The sequence below is a fragment of the Pinus tabuliformis genome, chromosome 8 (genome assembly GCF_031772625.1).
Source record: "Pinus tabuliformis cultivar Carrire ecotype Pingquan chromosome 8, CPIR1, whole genome shotgun sequence".
In the NCBI taxonomy this organism is placed as follows: domain Eukaryota; kingdom Viridiplantae; phylum Streptophyta; class Pinopsida; order Pinales; family Pinaceae; genus Pinus; species Pinus tabuliformis.
The window spans coordinates 1,127,907,892-1,127,920,119 of record NC_142294.1 but is presented as its reverse complement, the minus strand read 5'-3'; the positions used below and the strand labels follow the sequence as shown (position 1 = coordinate 1,127,920,119).

The following is a 12,228-nucleotide window of genomic DNA, read 5'->3' as shown; positions in this document are numbered from 1 at the left end:
GGCTAGGTGGTTATAGAGTCTTTCGTGATAAATACTGGCCCTCAGTGGAAGAAGAACTGTGTCTGAATGTAATGGTTTTGGCCAATGTTCCAGTTGATTTAATATAAACCACTTGTTTCTTTTAAAAATATATATATGTATAGCAAAGAAAAGAAAAAAAAATATTGAGTACCTTGACGGTCAAGGGCAACTTCCAAGCACATTATATTATAAGTACAAATTGTGGAGAAGAAGACCTTGGTTAGATATTGTAATTTTGCATGATTGATTAATGCATAGACGCATGAATGAATCCTTATAGAATTTTGTTATGAAAGGAGCCACTTGAAGTGGGAAAAACACTTGTGATTTTAAGCTTTAGGTTGTGTAAATTTATTAGATGCTTATACTATTGTCATGAAGTATTACTTCACCCAAGGTAATGGGCTTCCTTTCATCTTATGAAAACTTATCAAATCGCAAGACTAGATAATGTATGGATAAGCTAAAGCCCTACGAACTTGAAAAATCATAACTAGTCCCAAAAAAGGATAAACAAAAGGAGCAAGTTAGGAACTTAGGAAATATGAGATAGTATGCCCTTCATTCAATCTTAACTAGATGAGATAATTTATGTTACTGTGATCACTAGATTTTTTATGTAAGAGAACATTGTGCAGATCATGAATTTGTATGTTAAATTGCATAGGATAGGGAAAAATCTCCTTAAGGGTAGTGGTAAAAAGGTGTCCCCAGGCTATGATGATATTTATGCATATTTATATGGTACAATTGTTATTAAGTTTATGGATTACGACAATTGTTGTTTAATGTGTAGAAATTTCTCATTTCCCACCCCGATTTTCAGTTTCTCCTTATTTCTCCCATATAGTTAAATGTCCTTTCCCATAACCATACATTTAACAAGCTGGAAAAAATAAATTTGCTGAAAACACAAATTCTGGAAATTTTACAGAATGCTGGAAATTGCAGAAATAAAAATCAGCAGTAATAAACAGCCATTAAAACACATTTAAACACTGAGATTTTTTGTCAATGTGACCCTGGAAAACCCCCCTACAACTCTTGGGGAAAACCAGTTCGAGAGCTCTTCTTTATTTCTGAAAATTGCCTTTTTACAGTGAGAAATATTCAACAAAAAATCAGCAAGCAAATTTACAACTTATCTCTTTTCCCGTGCCTCACAGCAATCTAGAAATTACAGCGAACGGGACCAGCAATAAATGTTGTACGGCCTCCTCGATTTTCGTGCCCACTTTCAGCATTAAATGCAGCTGTACGACATTATTAAATGCATTGTACGGCCTGCAATAAATGCGTTGTACGGCCCTCGTTTTGCGTGCAGAAAAACCAGCAAACTGCTCCTCGATTTTTGTGCAAACCACTCCTCGAAAATCGTGCCAAAATCTGCCTTTCACTGTGTGTTGAATCAACTGTACAAATCTGCTCAACTGCTGCCTTGGAATGTGTGCCAAGCTGCTGTCTCCTTCTCCTCCCTGCTCAGAAATCTCTCTTGCTCTCTTGCTCTCCTTCTCCCAATCTGCTCATGAAAGAATGAATGACCTTTTCCTCATTTTCCTCCTTTAATCTAACCCCAAATGACTTTTGGGTGATCCAAGTGACTTTTGGGTGATCCTTAAATCCAATGGCTGAAATAGATTGAGATCTAAGGCTGAGATTAAATGCTCATTTAAATCTCACTTTTTATTTTTTAATTCACCCCACTTTAATAAAGACCCACTTAGTCATTTATTTCCAAAGTCACTTTTCTTTTCTAATTTTTTATTGACTTTATAAAAGTCACTTTAAAATTAGACTTAGTAACTTTATCACTTAAAGTCACTTTTAAATTAGATTTAACTTTATAAAAATTATAAAGTTACTTTTGGAGAAAAATTAAATTCTTTTGGACACTTTTCCCTAGGCCAAAGATCAAAGCCTAAGGGAACCACCTGTCCTCCGGTACCAAATTTCAACACTCCCTCTTATCGAGGAAGGTGTTCCTCACCACACCCATCTTGTCTCTGAAGTAGACATGCTTGCCCCGTGGTAAGGCTTTGGTAAGAATATCTGCAACCTGCTCATCAGTGGAAATATACTCAAGCTTCACAGCTCCCTTCTGAACATAGTCTCTGATGAAATGATATCTGATCCCGATATGCTTTGACCTGTCATGAAATACTGGATTCTCCGTGAGTTTAATGCAACTTTGATTATCACAGTAAATCACTGAAGGTCTCAACGGCTGACCAAATAAGCCAAACAACATCTTGCGAAGCCAGATAGCCTCACAACTAGCTAGACTGGCTGCCATATACTCTGCTTCCGCTGAACTCAGTGCTACTGACTGCTGCTTCCAACTGAACCATGACACTACTACTGAACCAAACCCAAAACAACACCCTGAAGTGCTCTTCTATCAGAAGCACAACCTGCCTAATCAGAATCAGTGTATCCTGCCAATCTCACTCCATCTCCCTGCCTGTCCCCTGCAGGTACCGCAAAATGTGTTTTGCAGCCACCCAGTGAACCTTCCTAGGCTCACACATAAACTGACTCATCGCGTTGACTGCAAAACAGATATCTGGTCTAGTGTTGACCAAATACATCAAGGAACCAATCAGCTGCCTGTACAATGTGGGATCCACCAACTCGGAATCCGAAGCATGAAGCTTCTTCCAGTTGATGATCATCGGTGTCGACATGGGTCTACAATCCTCCATGTGGAATCTGCTAAGGATGTCCACAATATACTTCCCCTACCCCAGGAAGAAATGCCCCTCCTCCTGCCACACCTCCAAGCCCAAAAAGTAATGCATCAAGCCGATGTCCTTCATCTCAAACTCTGTCGCAAGATCTCTCTTGCAGTGCTCTATGAGTCTCTCTGCACCTGTAATGACCAAGTCATCCACATACAGCACCAGAATGAGAGGCTCCTCACCAATCACAATAAAGTAAAGGTTCGGATCTGCCTCACTCTTTGTGAAACCCATCCCCTGCAAATATGTATCTATCCTGGAGTACCAAGCTCTGGGAGCTTGCTTCAGGCCATAAAGGGCCTTCTTCAGTCTGCACACATGGGACTCCTTCCCATGCACCTAAAGGGCCTTCTTCAGTCTGCACACATGGGACTCCTTCCCATGCACCTCAAAGCCCTGTGGCTGCTCAATGTACACCTCCTCCTGTATGAAGCCATTGAGAAATGCAGTCTTCACATCCATCTGGTGGATCTTCCAACCCATCTCTACTGCTATCGATATAATGGAGTGGATCGAAGTATATCGAGCCATGAGAGCGAAGGTCTCCTCATAATCAACTCCCTCTACCTAGGAGAACCCTCTAGCCACAAACCTTGCTTTGAATTTCTCAATGCTGCCATCTTCAGCATGCTTTACCTTGTAAAGCCATCTGGAAGTAACCACGGATTTGCCCTCAGGCCTCAGCACCACCTCCCAAACATCATTCTTCATGATAGAAGAATACTCCTCCTGCATGGCCTCTCTCCAGACCTGCTGGCTAGCTGCCTCCTCATAGCTAGAAGGCTCAGAGTCAAGGATGTTGGTAACCATCGCCATATAGCTACAAAACCTCTCAGGTGGTCTACTCTCTCTGACCGGCCTCTTCGACTCAGCAACAGATGTGGCATCTCTCAAGGTGTCCTGAAGCCACTTGGGCTTTCTCTTCCCTGAGCATGCTTCTCCCATAGGAGAATGAAACTCCTCCTCATCACCATCAGTAGCCTGAACTCCTGACTGATTGTCTGCTGTCCTCCTGCCTGCGCCTGAACCTATAGAAGCTGAGGTACCGTGTGAACTGTCCATCAGTGGACTCCCTAGTGAACTGCTCTGCATGCTGCCCGGAGCACCACCCCTCTGGCTCGGTGAGCCACTGCTCACTGACGGACCTGACATCCTCATAGATGTACCTCTTGATCCTCCTGATCCCTGCCCACTGGATCCCTGCGACTGACTCAACTACTGCTGAGGGTCTGGCTGATCCAGATACTCTAACTCCCGTGACCTCCTAAAGGCCCTGTCCTCCTCGAACTTCACATCTCGTCTGACAACAACTCTCCTCTGTGCAGGAATGTAAATCCGAAAGGCCTTTGAGGTCTCACTGTAGCCCACAAAGATACCCTTCTCTGCGGTGGGCTCTAGTTTGGTTCTCTTCTCCTTGGGTATATAGGAGTATGTAATGCATCCAAAGATATGAAGATGACCAATATCAGGCTTCTTCCCAGAGAAAGCCTCCTCCGGAGTCATGTGCCCCAAGGCACGATGCAGACTCCTGTTCTGCAAGTAAACAGCTGTGTTGCAGGCCTCTGCCCACAAGAACAATGGCAACCCCTGATCATGTAACATGGCTTTGGCAGCCCCTATGATGGATCTGTTCTTCCTTTCTGCAACCCCGTTCTGCTGGGGGTTGTAAGGAACAGTGAACTCCCTCCTAATGCCTGCCTCCACACAATAGTCAACAAACTCTCCAAGGGTGTACTCTCCTCCATTGTCCGACCTCAGGGACTTGATATTTCGACCTGTCTGTGTCTCCACAAGAGCTCTGAACTCCTGAAACCGCTTGAAGACCTCACTCTTGGTCTTCAAAAAATAAATCCAGGTCCTCCTGGAGTGATCATCAATGAATAAAACATAGTACTCATATCCACTCAAGGAAACATGAGACATCCGACCGCTCACATCAGAATGAATCAAATCAAGTATCCCAGTCGCTCTGCTGTCACTGCTGGGAAAAGGGGATTTGGCAAACTTGCCCATCGCACAACCTCTGCAAGTATCAAAGTGATCAGTACTGAAATCTGGCACACCTGTAGTGATCTTCCGCAATGTCCTCAAGGCTCCATGATACATATGTCCCATCCTGCAATGCCAAATCTCACACAGCTCAGAACTGCTAGCTCTGCTGTCGGTACTACTGCTCAATGCCAAAAGGGGCTGGAATGCAAACTTGTACACCTTTGCATGGCGTACACCTATCACTCTAGCTGAATCAGCTGGAGTGCCCCTGCGATACATCAACACCTGTCCTCCCCTGAACAGTACCTCATATCCTCTATCCTCCAAAGCTGAGACGGATATGAGGTTCTTCCTCATCCCTGGCACATAAAGAACATCTGACACTTTCAAGGGAGGTTTGGACTCCCTCTGAAATGTCAGTGTCCCCACCCCGACTACTCTAACAACTCTGTCATCACCGAGTACTACCTCTATATCAGTGCCACTCTCTAAAAGCTCTGAGAAGTACTCACGGACTCCTGTCATGTGATGTGAAGCCCCACTGTCCACATATCAGATACCTGAAGATGCTCCGCTAATCGAGGGAAAAGCATGCTCCCTCTGAACCTGTGTGGCAGGTGATCCTGCACTAGAGGACTCACACGTAGTGATAGCAAACTCCCGGTCAAAACGACCTGCAAAGTCCTCAATCTCTGCTGAGGCTGCCACGTCCTGGTTCTTCCCCTTCTTCTTCTTCTTCTCCGGACACACAACTGCATAGTGTCCCATCTTTTGACAATTCCAACACTTCACCTTGGAATAGTCCTTCTGTGTGTTCCCATGTTTACCTTTACCTTTGCCTTTGCCCCCACCACTGCTTGTGGAAGCCTGCTTCTTCCCTTTGCCTTTCTTGCCTCCTGCCACCAGTGCTACATCCTCATCCTGCTCAACTGGCTTGGCTGCCCCAAGCTGACCTTTCCTGATCTTTGTCTGAATGCAATCATCCCAAAACCTCTCCCATGTGGGAAGGGTCTCACATGCACAAACCCCATCAGCAAAGTTCAACCATGAACGGGGGAGGGCATTCACTGCAATCTGCACCAACTCAGTGGGTGGAATGGCCTCTCCAATCGCTGCCAACTCATCTCTCACATTAGTAATCTTTGTGAGATATCCAGTTGCACTATCATTACCCATCTTAATGTTCTTCAGCTTCTCCTTCAGGACCATCTTCCAGTTCTCATTGGTACTCTGGTAAAGATTGGACAATGCTGTCCACATCTCATGGGCATTGCTCTTTCCTCTCACATGAGGAATGCAATGGTCTTTGATTCCGTCTAGAATCAGCCTCTTACCCTTGTTGTTTTTTTTATTATAAGTTGTCAACTGAGTAGCATCAGTAGGCACAACAACAGGGTTCTGTGTGGTATGCACCATGATATCCCAGACTTCTGCCTCCTCAAAGATACTCTGCATTCTCTCCTTCCAAACGCTGTAATTTATATGCCCATCCAGCCTATCCTCCACCCTCAATCCCAATGACATCCTGCTGTCCTAAAACTGAAAAATAGCACTGTTGTAGTAAAGATAAAACTGTTGTTTATGAAAAATCAGCTTGCTGGAATTTTCTGAGTGAAAAATCAGCAGCTGTAATTTTTCCTTTTGCTGTCCCAAACTGCCCTTCAGCACTCAAGCTCTGATACCATGTAGAAATTTCTTATTTCGCACCCCGGTTTTCAGTTTCTCCTTATTTCTCCCATATAGTTAAATGCCCTTTCCCATAACCATACAATTAACAAGATGGAAAAAATAAATTTGCTGAAAACACAAATTCTAGAAATTTTACAGAATGCTGGAAATTGCAGAAATAAAAATCAACAGTAATAAACAACCATTAAAACACATTTAAACACTGAGATTTTTTGTCAATGTGACCCTGGAAAAACCCCCCTACAACTCTTGGGAAAAACCAGTTCGAGAGCTCTTCTTTATTTCTGAAAATTGCCTTTTTACAGTGAGAAATATTCAGCAAAAAATCAGCAAGCAAATTTACAACTTATCTCTTTTCCCGTGCCTCACAGCAAATAGGACAGCAATAAACGCTGTACAACCTCCTCGATTTTCGTTCCCACTTTCAGCATTAAATGCAGCTATACGGCCCTCGTTTTGCGTGCAGAAAAACCAGCAACTTCTCCTCGATTTTTGTGCAAACCACTCCTCGAAAATCGTGCCAAAATCTGCCTTTCACTGTGTGCTGAATCAACTGTACAAATCTACTCAACTGCTGCCTTGGAATGTGTGCCAAGCTGCTGTCTCCTTCTCCTCCCTGCTCAGAAATCTCTCTTGCTCTTTTGCTCTCCTTCTCCCAATCTGCTCATGAAAGAATGAATGACATTTTCCTCCTTTTCCTCCTTTAATCTAACCCCAAGTGACTTTTGGGTGATCCAAGTGACTTTTGGGTGATCCCTAAATCCAATGGCTGATATAGATTGAGATCTAAGGCTTGAGATTAAATGCTCATTTAAATCTCACTTTTTATTTTTTAATTCACCCCACTTTAATAAAGACCCACTTAGTCATTTATTTCCAAAGTCACTTTTCCTTTCTAATTTTTTATTGAGTTTATAAAAGTCACTTTAAAATTAGACTTAGTAACTTTATCACTTAAAGTCACTTTTAAATTAGATTTAACTTTATAAAAATTATAAAATTACTTTTGGAGAAAAATTAAATTCTTTTGGACACTTTTCCCTAGGCCAAAGATCAAAGCCTAAGGGAACCACCTGTCCTCCGGTACCAAATTTCAACATAATGTGTCGCCAACTTGGGTATGGTCGACATCGATGAGGTTGAATTGGTAGTGGTCAACTTAGGTGTGGTCAACTTGAATATAATTGACTACGGAAAAAAGTAAACTTGTTCAATCAAGTTAGCATTTTTCATTTAAACTTATATTTGATTTATAATATTCAATTCTTAAAAGTTAATGAAAGTAAAATATAAATGTAAGGTTGATGAAACTAAAAATAATAGCTTTGTACCTTCCTAGCCCCCTATAGTGAGCAAAGTCAAAGATAAGATAAAGGAGGTAAGGTATAGCTTTAGAGGCACCTCCCTATTGATCCTATCATGGCTTGCTTTGAAGGCCTATTAGACCGGGTGCCCTTTCTTATTCATCCCTAATAGGTTGCCTACCTATGAAACTAGCTTCAGAATGCCATCATAGGTACTTTATTTTCATACATTAAATTTCTAAGATTAAAAAGTTAGAAGTGAGACCCCCATTTCATGATGTTTGGTAGGTTTCATATCCCTGAGACCTCAGAACAAAAAGGTAGAAATTAAGGTGCTTCCAATTTTCAGCAAACTACAACAATTTTTCAGCATTTCAGCACCTTGTAAACCGAAATAGTGCAACCTTTCTTCCCTACACTCCGTGAATCATGCACCACATGATGTCAAGATGAACCATAACAATTGGACTTTGACAAGTAAGATTCAAGAAAATGCCTAGGGAATATGTTTTGCTAATAGGATTAGCCACCTCATTGCCACATGGTTCAAGTTTCAACTTAAAGTGTGCATTTGTCTAGATTGACCACCTCATTGTTCTACATGGTTCAATTTCAAGTCTGCCTTGTCTAGATTGGCTACTCAGCAATGTATAGTTACTATCTCAAAGAAAAAACAATGTGCATTAGAAGTTAATTGAAGCGTAAAAACTTGTCAACTTAATAATAAAAGTCATAGAACCTTTAAAAACAAAAAATAAAATCTGAGAATTCTACATAAGTAGGGTGCACGAGATGAAGCCCCTACAAACTCCACTCATCCTTCTTGCTTCATCCTCAATTGTGCACAGCTTAAAAGCAAATTAAATCTGAGAATTCCGCATAAGTAGGGTGCATGAGGTGCAGTCCCTACAACCTTCCCTCATCCTTCTTGCCTCAACCTCAATTGTGCACAGCTTAAAAGCAAGATAAATATGAGAAATCTACATAAGTAGGTTGTATGAGGTGCATTCCCTACAACCTCCCCACATCCTTCTTGTTTCATCCTCAACTGTGCACAGCTTAAAAGCAAATTTAACCTCAATTAAGCACAAACTTAAAAACAAATATTCTGTTAATTGAATTAAGTATAAGATACTTGGTAACTGAGTAATCAAGTTATGTAACCTTTAAAAAAGTAAAATATTCTGAAAATTCCACATAAGTAGGATGCACTAGGTGCAGCGGTCTCTACAAACTCTCCTCATTTTTGTTGCTTCATCCTCACTTGTTCACAACTTAAAAGCAAATTTATCCTCAAACAAAATATATATGCTATAATTTTAGAGCCAAATGCCATATCAAAATTTCATGAATAGTGATTTCTTAAAACTGTTGGCCAGAGGTAAGACATCAGTTAAGTTTCTTCGCAGGTATAGGGAATCAGGTGATCAAATTCCAACCTTCGCAATTTTCTTTAAACATTGGATACCATCCAAAGAATATGGTGGAAATATTACCTATGCAAGCATGCAATAGATACATATTAAGATTAATACGTGGCTCAAATTAAAAAGCATGATCATGACTTTCAAATATCCCCTACCAATCAAATACCCGCTACCAAGACTATGTACATGCTTACAAAAGAAAAGAGGCACGAGATACAAGAGCATATACGGTTATATAAAAATAAATCTGTTGTGGGATATTTCCTGTCTCAGCACCTCAAATCTGAGACAATGAGGCTGGTAAGGAGCTGGAAAAGTGAGAGCAACTTCACACCAACGAACTTTGACAAGAAACTACACTAAAACGTAAAATGAAAAAATATATATATATATCAAAAGCAGATTTTAAATCATTTGAATTTCAGAAGATTAGTCCTCTTTTCAGACTCCTAATTTGACCAGGCTTCTTTGCAGGTGGCATTTAGGAGTTGCTAACTAATTCAATCTAGGAATTGATAGGATACAAACACCCACGGGAGAAAAAAGTTATTATGGCCCACATTGTCCACATTAAAATGATCTCTCTCTCTCTCTCTCTCTCTATATATATATAGAGAGAGAGAGAGAGAGACAGAGAGAGAGAGAGATAGTTATTATTATAAATGTCACATGTCAATTCCATATTAAGCATTGAAGAAATTACACATCTCCCTCATACCCTGGATTAGAAAGCACCTATCAATAGAAGAAATCTCTCTCTCTTTCAAAATATATATATATATATAACTTAACATACATATTGGAATATTTTATTTATGGCAAACATTGAAACATTTTTTATTACTAATATTTTTTAATGCCACATATCAATTCCATATAAAAAATGAATAAGCATTTGAATGAACAACACCCTCTCTCTCTCTCTCTCTCTCTCTCTCACACACACACACACACTGTGTGTGTATGCGTGTATATATATAACTTAATGGCGCAATGAAATATTTTCTTTATGATCATCATTAAATTTTTGTTTTTGCTCTCTCTCTTTAAATATATATCAAGTTGATATAGAAATATATTACTTAACATGGACACTCGACATTTTATTTAACGTCCACATTAAAATATTTTCAAATAGTAAAAGAATTACACATGAAATTACCATCTTTGTTCCTCTTGGAAATTTCCTCTACGAGTTTCAATTGTTTGATTTGATTTATTTAATTTCTATTTGTGTATACACACACACACAAATAGAAATTACATACACACACAGATATAAATTGTATATGTGCGTGTAGCTTTCTCTGAATTGAGCCAACTAACTATTTATATTATTACCGTAGAAAATCCACGAAATTCTGATTTGCTAATATGAGCAATCTGAAATAAAATTTATTCTCACATAAACACAGAATTCCTCTACTAGATGCAGTGGAATAGGAACAGAAATAAAAGCACAGTCACACAATCCAAAAACATAGAATTGTCTAGGGAAACCAACTGGGAAAACCATTTGCTTGTTATTGAAAATTATCAAAGAAGATTGAGCAATGAATCTCATACAATACAATAAAGTTTCACTAGAGAACAAATATGTTCTCTCTGCTTACACTAAGCTGAAGCACCCTTTCTTGCACCTAGATCCCTGCCTCCTAGCCCAAGGAATTCGCCCTTCTTCAAGCTCCCACAAGCCTTTCCTAGGCTCGTTCTCTCACAAGCTCCTATTGCTTGGTCTCACCAAAATAATGATTAAACTTGTGCCTTCGTTCCTCCTTTTAAAGGCAACTTGAATGGTTAAAATTAGTGAGTTTTCTAATTAAGGAATGATTTTGTGATTGATTGAGTTAACATGAGTTAATTGCTCATGCAACTCGTCCTATTTCAAGTCAACCACTTGAAACTCAATCACTTGTGTTTTTCCTCAATCAATTCACACTAGAAAATCAAGAACTAGACTTTCAATTTTAACACATTAGTTAACTACATCCAAACTTGTCCTAATTTTTAGGGATTGATTCCTAAATTATAGGAACTCATCCTAATTTATAGGGAATCTCCTAATTTTTAGGAACTCAAGTCATGCACAAGAAGGAACTCATTCTGGCTCCTATGATTAAGGCACAAATCAAGGAACCCTTTTCTCACTAATATTTTCAACACTACCTCTTAGTGACGAAGGTGTTCCTGGAAGAACCTCGCCCACCTGGATCTGTCTCCAACATTAACATGTTCTTTGCTGCTACAGCTACTCCCTCTGAACCAGAAGGCTTCCCTGCTTTCTTCTGTGGATCCTGCTTTGAAGACTTGTTCTTTCCCACCATACTCTATGAGTCCATCACTAATGTATTTTGAGCACTTCCTGCCTTGCTACTCAAGGCTACTCCCTCTGAAGACATGCATCTCCAGCTCCACAATCTACCACTATCAGTGAACGCAGCTCCTTTAGGTCATTGATCTTTGGCCCAAACAATCTATCCTCTAGCTGCTCCTTTACCCATCAAGGATGCCAACTTATAGGGTCTTCAACTTGCCCATTACTTATCGCACTACTACTCCATAAAAGACAAGTCTTAGGGCAATGGAGGTTGCCCACTCTCACTGTAGAAGTCCATCTCTACACAGTGAACTAGGGCTGAATACTAAGCCCTCTTGGTTGCTTCCTTTGTCCCTTCAAGGATCAACCCTGAGCTTCAACAATTATGCCGCTCCAACCAGATTTGATGTCCTTCTCAAATGTTGGACTTAGGGCACCAAAGACACCTTCTAACTGCCCTCCAACCAGTACATAAGATGTCCACCAAAACACTCCTAAATCTAGATTCAAACACCTAACAAAATCATCAACTACACAAGGACATACATACCTCAGAAAGTATCCTTCTTTTTGTTGTTTGAACCTCTTTTCCTTGTGCACTTCCTTCTGAATTTTGGTCCTCTGGCTAGGGTACCCTATGGCACTATAGACATGCTCCTACTTGGTTGAATTTCCCTTCTATCCCTGCACAATTCCCTTCTTAGAGACCCTACCTCCTGCATTGTTCCTTTAGGTGTTTC

The 12,228-nt window shown here is 40.4% G+C and overlaps 1 pseudogene across 1 annotated transcript in view; it reads right to left on the bottom strand.

Annotated features, from left to right (window-relative positions):
- The window catches only part of LOC149239314 (metacaspase-4-like), a 44,796-nt pseudogene that overhangs the window by 17,938 nt on the left and 14,630 nt on the right, over positions 1–12,228 (bottom strand). The gene's annotated exons all lie outside the window — the stretch shown is intronic.